Source organism: Capra hircus, chromosome 4, assembly GCF_001704415.2.
Source record: "Capra hircus breed San Clemente chromosome 4, ASM170441v1, whole genome shotgun sequence".
Classification (NCBI taxonomy): domain Eukaryota; kingdom Metazoa; phylum Chordata; class Mammalia; order Artiodactyla; family Bovidae; genus Capra; species Capra hircus.
Window position 1 is genome coordinate 5,438,069 of NC_030811.1, and position 12,043 is coordinate 5,450,111.

The following is a 12,043-nucleotide window of genomic DNA, read 5'->3' on the forward strand; positions in this document are numbered from 1 at the left end:
CATTGTAGACAGATGCTTTACCATCTGAGCCACCAGGGAATTCCTCTTACCTCAAACTGCCCCCGCCCCTCCTGCCATGGAAGCCCAACCCTAAGGGTGGCAGCAGGCAGGGTGGGCTTCCTGGGCCCTCTGGCGGTGTGGTTGCGCGAAGACCATGCTGGGTTTGAAGATCTGTATTAAATTCTCTCTGTCTGAAACTGTGCAGCAGGTGCTGACCAGGCTGGTCACTCAGGTCCACGCAGTTGCTGAGGATGTCCCCCTCCAGCCCGGGTCCCTGACATCTGCAGTCAGCTTCCTGAGTATACCTCTCCATTGGCGGTGTGTGAGTGGGCAGCCTCAAGTCCTGATGCCGGGACCACTCCTTTCCAGATCTACCTGCTTCTCTGTGCTAAGAGGACTGGGAAGAACTGCTGTGAACCCACCCTGCCTCCTCAAGCTCCACACCCGCAGGGCGCACGACCAGCGGGCTCTAGATGGGCCTTTCCACGGAGCACCTGGCACAGGGAGAGGCCCGGGCTTTGGAGCGGGCCATGGGCTCTCCTTGTCACAGAACTCGTGTTGAGGAATATGCCGATTGCTTAGGTTTTCTTGCCAGCAGCCTGACCACTATGCTGGAAGCAAAGCCAAGTCCAGTTTTAATCTGGTCATCAGTCAATTCTTTTCCATGACCCCTGACATTGCCTCTGTCTTATAGGCCGTTCCCCTTCCACTCTATTCAGCTGGAGGAAGAATAACCGCTACAGTGGTTAAGAGCTTGGTTTTAACTCCAGCTCTGCCGCTGGCTGACTGTGACCTTGGGCAAATTGCTTAGTCCCTCTCTACCTTAGTTGTCATGTACGGATGCGAGAGCTGGACCATGGAGAAGGCAGAGCACCCAAGAATTGATGCTTTTGAACTGTGGTGTTGGAGAAAACTCTTGAGAGTCCCTTGGACTGCAAGGAGAGCAAACCAGTCAATCTTGAGGGAGATGAACCCTATTCACTGGAAGTTCTGATGCTGAAGCTGAAGCTCCAATACTTTGGCCATCTCATGTGAAGAGCTGACTCATTGGAAAAGACCCTGACGCTGGGAGAGATTGAAGGCAGGAGGAGAACAGGACGACAGAGGATGAGATGGTTGGATGGCATCACCGACTCAATGGACATGAGTTTGAGCAAGCTCTGGGAGCTGGTGAAGGACAGGGAGGCCTGGTGTGCTGCAGTCCACGGGGTCCCAAGTAGTCAGAAACGATTTGGCGACTGAACAACAAAATGACAAAGTGGGATTAGCAGCAGCAGGCGCTCTTTCCCAGCTTCAAATCTCTCTCTGACCCCTCGCCAGCCACCAGGCAAAACCCAGCGCCTTGGTGTAAAGCATATGGAGCCCCCCCGCCCCCCCCCCCCACCCCACTATCTGCTTCTGTGCAAGACCTTGCCCACATCTGACCTCGGTTCTCAGCACAGATTTGCAAGGCAGTATTACAGCCTCTATTTACAGACGAGGAAAGCAGCTTAAGATGGTTAAGGAGCCTGTCCCCCCTACCCCGCCCCCACATGCAAGAAAGAGCTGCGTCAGCCGTGTCTGCAGGACTGAGTCCTCCCTCCTTGGCCTGCACCCTGAGGCCTCCACGTGCTCCAGTCCGAACCGAACTTGCTACCGTTTCCTGAACAGGCTGTATCCTTCCTGCTTCTTTGCCTACACACCGTTCTCTCCGGTGCATTTTGAGAATTATGAGTAAGTGAATTAGGCAAAGCCAAGTGGCGTGGGCTTGCAGGAGTAGGGAGAGTAGACGGGAGCAGGTGGACGCCAGGGATGGAGAGAGGAATCCAAGTTGCAGTTCGATTTCTGAGCAGGTGTGGGATTACACACCCCGTGCCCTCCCGCTCCTGAAGGGGGCGCTGTGGCTTTCTGCTTGGGAGGCAGACACCACCACCTGTGAGTCGGCATCCAGGCTGAGGTTGAAAACGGCTTGTCTGATTGACTTAAGCCAAGCTTAGCCTGGAACGGGGGAGCAGTTTTCATGGCGATGCATAATTACCACGGCACTACTGGAGACGGGGGCTTCCCGGGGGCCGCAGTGGTAAAGAGGTAAAGAATCCATCTGCCAGTGCAGGAGACACAGGAGACAGTTTTGATCTTTGGGTCGGGAAGGTCCCCTGGAGGAGGAGATGGCAACCTGCTCCAGTCTGCTTGCCTGGAGAATCCCATGGACACAGGAGCCTGGCGGGCTGTAGTCCATGGGGTCGCAGAGAGCCAGACGCGACTGAGCGGCTGAGCACGCGCACACTGCAAATGGGAATAAGCACCCCGACGCTGTCCACCCACCTGACTGCAGATCTGCACAGCCGTCATTTCTTCCCCGACACGACAGTCCCTCCAGGACAAGTCCATCCATGAGAAACCCCTTTAGGCTGACCAGAGTCAGAATCCTCAGTGTGTACCTCTCTCCATCTTCTTGGCTGGGGCCAAGGGGAGGAAATGGGGAGAGTGGCCTCCAAAGGCGGCCTATGATGGGGGCCTGACAACTTGCAGCAGTGCCTGGACATCCCAGAGCCCCCAACCCTTGACCCTTGGGCTCGATTTCAAATCCCACTCATGGACGTTCCCGCTTCGAATCCCAACTTCCTGACGCTCCTTCGGGCTTGACTTCTCCCAGCTCTGTCCTCACCCTAGCTGAGAGTCGAGCTCTGCAGGAATAGTTGCTAAGGTCTTGCAAGTCTTACAGTTTATTCCAACTATATTATTATTTCTATTAAATTTTACCCTTCTTTCAAGGCTCAGCTCCAGTCTTCATAAAGCAATCCTATCACCAAAATTTAGAAATAATTCTTATGGAACCTAACCCTGGTATTCCTCTTCCCTTCTGATTCCCCATAGCTTTCAATCTGTATCACATTTATTCATTCAACAAACACTTATTGACCATCTAAGTGACAGTGTCCTTTTCATTATAGGGGACTGGAATGCAAAAATAGAAAGTCAGGAAACACCTGGAGTAACAGGCAAATTTGGTCTTAGAGTACAGAGTGAAGCAGGGCAAAGACTAATAGAGTTTTGCCAAGAGAACGCACAGGTCATAGCAAACACCCTCGTCTAAAAACACAAGAGAAGACTCTACACATGGACATCACCAGATGGTCAACATCGAAATCAGATTGATTATATTCTTTGCAGCCAAATATGGAGAAGCTCTATGCAGTCAGCAAAAATAAGACCGGGAGCTGACTGTTGCTCAGATCATGAAGTCCTTATGGCCAAATTCAGACTTAAATTGAAGAAAGTAGGGAAAACCACTAGACCATTCAGATATGACCTAAATCAAATCCCTTATGATTATACAGTGGAAGTGAGAAATAGATTTAAGGGACTAGATCTGATAGACAGAGTGCCTGATGAACTGTGGACCGAGGTTCCTGACATTGTACAGGAGGCAGGAATCAAGACCATCCCCAAGAAAAAGAAATGCAAAAAAGCAAAATGGCTGTCTGCGGAGGCCTTACAAATAGCTGTTAAAAGAAAAGAAGTGAAAAATAGGAGAAAAGGAAAGATATAAGCATCTGAATGCAGAGTTCCAAAGAATAGCAAGGAGAGATAAGAAAGCCTTCCTCAGTGATCAGTGTAAAGAAATAGAGGAAAAAAAAAAAAAAAAGAAATAGAGGAAAACAATAGAATGGGAAAGACTAGGGATCTCTTCAAGAAAATTAGAGATACCAAGGGAACATTTCATGCAAATATGGGCACAATAAAGGACGGAAATGGTATGGACCTAACAGAAGCAGAAGATATTAAGAAGAGGTGGCAAGAATACACAGAAGAACTGTACGAAAAAGATCTTCACAACCCAGATAATCATGGTGATGTGATCACTCACCTAGAGCCGGACATCCTGGAATGTGAAGTCACGTGGGCCTTAGAAAGCATCACTACGAACAAAGCTAGTGGAGGTGATGGAATTCCAGTTGAATTATTTCAAATCCTGAAAGACGATGCTGTGTAAGTGCTGCACTCAATATGCCAGCAAATTTGGAAAACTCAGCAGTGGCCACAGGACTGGAAAAGGTCAGTTTTCATTCCAATTCCAAAGAAAGGCAATGCCAAAGAATGCTCAAACTACCGCACAATTGCACTCATCTCACATGCTAGTAAAGTAATGCTCAAAATTCTCCAAGCCAGGCTTCAACAATACATGAACCGTGAACGTTCAGATGTTCAAGCTGGATTTAGAAAATGCAGAGGAACCAGAAATCAAATTGCCAACATCCACTGGATCATTGAAAAAGCCAGAGAGTTCCAGAAAAACATCTATTTCTGCTTTATTGACTATGCCAAAGCCTTTGACTGTGTGGATCACAATAAACTGTGGAAAATTCTTCAAGAGATGGGAATACCAGACCACCTGACCTGCCTCTTGAGAAACCTATATGCAGGTCAGGAAGCAACAGTTAGAACTGGACATGAAACAACAGACTGGTTCCAAATAGGAAAAGGAGTATGTCAAGGCTGTATATTGTCACCCTACTTATTTAACTTAAATGCAGAGTACATCATGAGAAATGCTGGGCTGGATGAAACACAAGCTGGAATCAAGATTGCTGGGAGAAATATCAATAACCTCAGATATGCAGATGACACCACCCTTATGGCAGAAAGTGAAGAGGAACTAAAGAGCCTCTTGATGAAAGTGAAAGAAGAGAGTGAAAAAGTTAGCTTAAAGCTCAACATCAGAAAACGAAGATCATGGCATCCAGCCCTATCACTTCATGGAAAATAGATGGGGAAACAGTGGCTGACTTGTTTTCTGGGCTCCAAAATCACTGCAGATGGTGACTGCAGCCATGAAATTAAAAGACGCTTGCTCCTTGGAAGGAAAGTTATGACCAACCTAGACAGCATATTCAAAAGCAGAGACATTACTTTGCCAACAAAGGTCCGTCTAGTCAAGACTATGGTTTTTGCAATAGTCATGTATGGATGTGAGAATTGGACTATAAAGAAAGCTGAGCACCAAAGCATTGATGCTTTTGAACTGTGGTATTGGAGAAGACTCTTGAGAGTCACTTGGACTGCAAAGAGATCCAAGCAGTCCATCTTAAAGGAAATCAGTCCTGGGTGTCCATTGGAAGGACTGATGTTGAAGGTGAAACTCCAATACTTTGGCCACCTGATGAGAAGAGCTGACTCATTGGAAAAGACCCTGATGCTGGGAAAGATGGAAGGCAGGAGGAGAAGAGGAGGACAGAGGATGAGATGGTTGGATGGTATCACCAACTCAACGGACGTGAGTTTGAGTAAACTCAGGGAGTTTGTGATGGACAGGGAGGCCTGGTGTGCTGCAGTCCATAGCGTTGCAGAGAGTCAGACGACTGAGGGATTGAACTGAACTGAAGTGCCAGGCACTGTACTAGGCCCTGGACACGGGACAAGACAGGTGAACATCTGTTTGTATACAATAAACACAATATATATAAGTTATGCAGTGAATTAGGAGGCGACATGTGCCAAGGAGAAAAATAAGCCAAGAAGGTAGATGGGGAGTGTCCAGAAAGGGGATTTTGACGTAAAAGCAGTGGTCTGGGAGGCACTCACTGGGTCCCTTGGGGTGGAGGTCCCCGCAGGAACGGGGAGAGTAGATCACTGGGACCCTGCAGGCGGAGAGCAGCCAGTGCAAAGACTGTGAGGCAGGAGGACACGTGGCCTGCTGGAGCACAGCTGGGCGCATGGCTGGCTGCACCAGGGCAAGGCGTGGACAAGGGGTGGGGGACGAGGCCAGGAGGAACGGAGGCAGGTCACTGGGGGTCCGTGGGCTTTTGCTGAGTGAGATTGGAGCCTTTGGGGGGTTTTGGCAGAGGATCACTCTGTTGTTTTGAGACTCGACCACGGGGACCGGGGGTGGAAGCAGAAAGCCGTTACCAGGTGACAGATGATCCACGCTGGAGCAGACTGGCACTGAGGGGGTGGTGTGATGTGGTGGTTCAGGCTGTGCTCTGGCGTTAGGGCCACCTGGATTTGATGATGGGATTGGCCATGTGTATGGGAAAACCAGGCAAAGACAGCTCCGTTTCTGGCTTGAGTAGCAGGAAGGCTGGCAGGGCTGTGGTGAGAATGGAGGATGGTGAGAAAGAACAGCTCTGGGAGGGAGAGGATGGGCAGAGCTTCAGCTCAGGGAGCTGTTCAGTTTGAAACCTGCATCTGTGGACACGCAGAAGAGATGCAAGTAGGTATTTGGATCTGCACATCTGGAGTTTGGAAAGAGGTGTAGACCAGAGGCATCTACTTGTGACTCACTGGGGAACAGATGAGTTCTAAAGCCACAGGACAGGGTGGGCACACGAGGGAGTGAGAGGAGATCCCAGGACAGAGCCCTGTGCCACCAGCACAAGTAGATCAGGAGGAACCGGCAGCAGAGAATGAGGATAAATGGCCGGTGATATAGAAGGCAAGCCACGGTGTGATGTCAGCAGGGGAAGGAAGAGAGGGACAGTCAGTGCTGCGGAGCTGAGTACAGTCGGGCTGGGGTCCCATGTGGTCCAGCAACGCAGCAGCCCAGCGCTGCAGGGTGGTGTTTTCAGCTCCAAAGACAATTGCAGGAGGGTCTGCAAGGAGATCCAACCAGTCCATCCTAAAGGAAATCAGTCCTAAACGTTCATTGGAAGGACTGATACTGAAGCTGAAGCTCCAATACTTTGGCCACCTGATGCAAAGAAATGACTCCTCGGAAAAGACTCTGATGCTGGGAAAGATTGAAGGCAGGAGGAGAAGGGGATGAGAGAGGATGAGATGGTTGGATGGCATCACTGACTCGAAGGACATGAGTTTTAGCAAGCTCCGAGAGTTGGTGATGGACAGGGAGGCCTGGTGTGCTGCAGTTCATGGGGTCGCAAGAGTTGAACATGACTGAACTGAACTGAAGAGGAATATCAGCGGTCAAAGGAGGGACCACAGGGCTAGACAGCTCTTTGGAAGAGCTTGGTTGGAAAGGTGGATGTGGTGGGAAAGAGCAGCTATTTGTGTGTTGGTCGTGATGGTGGGATCGGCAGGGAAAGCTGGCGGGTGGGCTTGCAGGCTCCTGAGAGCTCAGGTCTCCCTATGCCTGGAGGACCCCAGACCACTGAAGTCAGAATCTTGGGGCCCCTTGTGTGTGTGTGTGTGTTTAAAGTTTGGTGATTCCAACCTGTAGCCAAGGTTAGGAACCACCGCATGAGAGAAAGAAACACTGATGCAGCCAGAAAGAGAGGGGAGCATTATTTGAGTAGAGCAGGGGGCATCTGGTGAAAAGTAGGGAGTGTCTTTCATGGGGCTGGAGGGGAGTGGGCATGGTGTGCCTCTGTGAGCATCATTGCTGGTGGGGGGCCATGGTGGGAGTTCCCTTCTGATGGGCGCTTTGCTGGAGAAACAGGTGAGAGGTTATCGGGGGAGGCAGGGAGGGGGGCCTGCTGGAGGCTTGAGGAGGGTGAAGAGAGCTTGAAACATCACCCAGTGGAGTGGGAGGGAGAAGGCTGTCTGGAAGGGTCCTGTGGCCCCAGGCAGCACCTGTAAGGGTCTCTTAAACTTGTGGCCAGTAATTGAAAGTGGGACCCCTCAGCCTGGAGACCCTCTTCCTGCAGTGCCACAGTCCTGGGCACCTGCTTTGGGGCCAGCGGTCCTGGTTTGAAGTCCTGGCTCTGTCACTTGGTGCTGTGTGTCCATGACCATCTTAGTTACTCTCCCGAGTCTCCATTTCTTAATAGTGACACTATCTCCACCGAGGACCCAGTCACTCCAGGCTGAACCCCCTGCTTGCTCCCACACTGTCCGCCCAGCTTTCTTGCTGCTGCCCATGGGCCTCTGACTTGTCCATTCCAGCAGGAACATGGGTCCTTCCTTCCAGGGCCTTCTCTGATACATGGGACATAACATATTAGGAGAGGGCTTCACGCTTTACAAAGGGCTGTGACATCTACACCCTCCTTCAGGTCTCAGAATAATGGGCCAGGTGGGGCGGACGCCACTGCCCAGGTAAGGAGGCTGAGCGGGCCAGGCCCACCCTGCTGGTGGGGAGGGGTTCAAATCCAGGACTCAAATTGCCATGAGGAGGGTCGAGGCAGTGTCAGCTGACAGAGGAGGCGAGGGTGGGGGCCCTGGGGGTGGCCAGCATCTTCCTCATTGGAAAGGGGTGATGAGAGCAGAGGGCCACTGGGTCTCCCAGTTCTGACACCCCAGGATCCTGTGACAAGGATTATTCTCACACACTCAGCTCACACATCACCGGTCGGGATAAGTCCTTGGGGCGGCACCATGTAGCCACCGGGTGTCGTGAGGCAGAGCTGGTCTCCAGGAGGCCCTGCATCCCCAGCTCTCTCCGCAATCCGCTGGATTTCATGGTGTGTCACGAGAACCGATAGTTCTGTGGCCGTGACTGGAGATGAGCCATGTCTCTTCTTCAGTAAAATGGAAGTTTACGGGCATAAATGCAGCCGCCGCCACACTCCATGCAAACCACTTTCATTAGCATTTAAAATAGGTCCCCTGTCCCCTTTTTTTGTGCATTAAATTGCATGTGGCAAGGTCTGGAATCTAATTTTTTTCCCCTTATTGAGAATTACGAAAGGACTTGGGGAGTTTGAGACTTATTGCTGTTCAATTGCTAAGTAATGTCCAACTCTTTGCAACCCCATGGACTGCAGCACTCCAGGCCTCCCTGTCCCTTACTATCTCCTGGAGTTTACCCAAGTTCATGTCCTTTGAATCAGTGATGCCATCCAACCATCTCATCCTCTGTCGCCCTCTTCTTCTGCCTTCAATCTTTCCCAGCATCACGGTCTTTTTCAGTGAGTTGGCTCTTTCCATCAGCTGTCCAAAGTATTGGAGCTTTAGCTTCAGCATCAGTCCTTCCAAAGAATATTCAGGACTGATTTCCTTTAAGATTGATTGGTGTGATCTCCTTGCAGTCCAAGGGACTCTCAGGAGACTTCTCCAGCACCACAGTTTGAAAGCATCAATTCTTCAGTGCTCAGAGTTCTTTATGGTCCAACTCTCATATCCACACAAGACTACTGGAAAAACCATAGCTTTGACTACATGGGCCTTTGTTGGCAAAATGACATCTTTGGTTTTTAAAACGCTGTTTAGGTTTGTCATACCTTTTCTTGCAAGAACAAAGCATTTTCTAGTTTGAGACTTGGGTGAGTTTAAATTCTGCTTGAACCCCCAATTGACTGTCTTCTTGTAGCTTTTGCTGGAGTCTGGCTGATCAGATCATAGATGGTCAAGGGCTTCAGAGAGACACTTAGAATTCTTGACAGAACGTGGCAGAGCTGCTGTCCATCAAGAGTGGGGAGATGGACACAGTTGGGGTACAGACAGTTTGGTGTATACAAGGCCTGCACCCAGGAGGTGTGGCCGCCCTTCCAGGCAGGCCCGAAGACCTCGTGTTGAGGCCGGCTATGTGCTGGGCTCGGAGGTTGGAGGTTGACTCCAAAAGCAGTTCAGTCAGTCTTGAAAAAATAAAACAAGTAAACCTTTCAGCAAACAAGAGGAAGCACTAGTTGCCTAAAATATTTGCACAGAGAAAGGTGAGATACACAGGTAAGTCCAGCAAGGCTGTTCATCCTAAATGCTGAGGGGTGTGATATGACATGTAAGAGAGGGTGTGAGCTGAGTGGCTGGGCTGCCACATGTCTCTCTGGGGACATGATCCAACCCACACAAGTGCTTATGGTCACAGAGCCCACGAGAAGAGCCCACGGTGGCCCAAGACGAGCTGCAGCGTGGGGGGCTTCCAGCCACCCCACACCCCTCCGCTTAGTCCCCTCCAGACGAGAGGCCCAGGAACCGTGGGGGAGCTGCCCCCGAAGCAGGCACAGAAAGGAGGGCTGGTGTGGTACAAAGTGGGACTCAATGGCCGTGGAGGTGACACCCAACTCTCCTTCCAAAGGACCTGCTGTAGACGCACTCTTGATGGACATTCCAGATACCACCCCCTTTGGGGTCCGTGCTGCATTTGCCCTGAGGTCCCACTTTCCCTGGCTGTCCCCACGCAGTCACAGAAGATGCTGGGGCTGGGAGGGCCTAGAGCTGCCCTTTCCTGCCTCTCAGGTTTTCCTCTGATGGCTGACTTCTGCTTGGAGAACTCCTCACTGGTCTGTAAGAGTTTCCCAGAACCGAGTGGTCTGAGGCTTTTCCTACCCAAGCCTGCCTTCCTCAGCTCTGAGCACAGGTGTCAGACACACACTTGGTCTGAGGCTCTCCCCACCTCAGTCCCTCTATCCATCACAGTATTTTCCCCCAAACATCTCCTGTACGTCTAATCCCGGGTTGGCATCTACATCCCCAAGAATCCCCACCATCACAGACACAGTGGGAAACAGCAGCCTCTGAAATTGTACAATTAGGGAGGGAGATACACTGAGTAATCCCTGGGATGCTGGTAGTTCCACTGGAAACAGACCCCAGTTTTCATTGAAGAGGGTCACGGAGAGCAAAATTCATGAGCTGGTGAGATATGGACAGACTGTGGCAAAGAAATTGCACTTTGACCTAAAGCAGAAATTCCACTGGATTTATTTATTTGGCTGTGCCACATGACATGCAGGATCTTAGTTCCCCGACCAGGAATTGAACCCTCGCCCCCTGCAGTGGAAGCACAGAGTCTTAACCACTGAATGGCCAGGGAAGTTCCCCCCCACCCCACTGGATTCTTCATGCACCACTTCCACACTAAGGATTTTGCTTGGTACTTTCACAAATATGCTATCATAAATTTATTGACATGGAGACTTTTTTGTTCTTTGCACCTAACCAATTGGCCTGAAATTATTTTTAAAAAATAGTTTCAAAATATTTTGAGCTGTGGGAAAATCATTAGAACAAATACAGATCTTCCCAATGGAGTATTATAAAAACCGTTATTTTTGTCTGTTATCTCACTCTTGAGGAAAGCAGAATAGTGGTAGAATACAAGGCGGGGTGCTTTGCCATCTCACGTGGCCCTAGGACCCGCCATTTTGTGAATCTGAATTTTAAAATAGAAAGAGATACTAGGACCCAAAGAGAACGAGGATGTGGTAAGAGTAAACCAGAGGAAAGTGGGTTCTTCTGCATCAGATCTGAGTGGTTTTCTGAACCAGCAATCTGACCCTGTATGTGAGCCCAACAACCTTGTTTTCTCCTTACTCAGTCTGTTCCCTAGCCTGGAGGTATCTGGTTACAGTGCCACGGGAGTTTAACCAAAAATAAAGAGAACCAAATTATGCCCGTCAGAGCAAATGCCCAGCATACTCCTGATGATGCTGAGCTTTAGCTTCTCAATCACTGCTTTTTTTTCCTGCTCAGGTAACTTGAAAAATTACTAATGGACATCGATAATCCCAGTCATTAGTATACTTTAATAGGGCTGTCTCCAATTACAAAGGGGAAAATTCTCTTCTTATAAAAGATTTATGGACTCCAATTCCATAAACACCCATCAGAGACTCTCATCTGAATCTCCAGACTAACAAGAACACCCAGGGCTTTTGCCTGAGCTGAGCCTCTGACAACGGCCCTTGGCAGCCCCCAGGCACTGTTGGGGCGTTACAGCCACCGAGAACTCCATTCCCACAGATACTCTGAACAGGCTTGGGGATACACATGCTGGGGCTTGCAGACCCTCCTGGGAGATTCCCGGTCACGAGGGCCACCAGGGCTCCCTGACCACAAAGAGGACCATGTCAGGGGTGGCCAAGGGGCAGAGAGGTCAGGCTGTAACTGTTAGATAACGGGTACTGGTAAGAGTTATAAATGCTGCTCATATAGCCTTCCTTTTCTTCTCTTCGTCCTTCCTGCCTCCATTTCCCCCCTCCTTGCCTTGTTCTAGATAGAATAATCTAGGTATTATTGTAAATAATAATAATAATCTCGTAAATATAAATAATAGTCTTGTAAAAAATACAAGATTAACTAAGAGTGAGACGTTTCTTAGAGAGAACTCTCACCTTGCAAGAGACAAAAACCCAGGTCCATCTTAAGAAAAGACACAAGGAGAGGGAGGAGGAGCTTGTTTTGGGGACCTTGGGGAGCAAGGCATTAGTGTTCTCCCCCTCCTGCG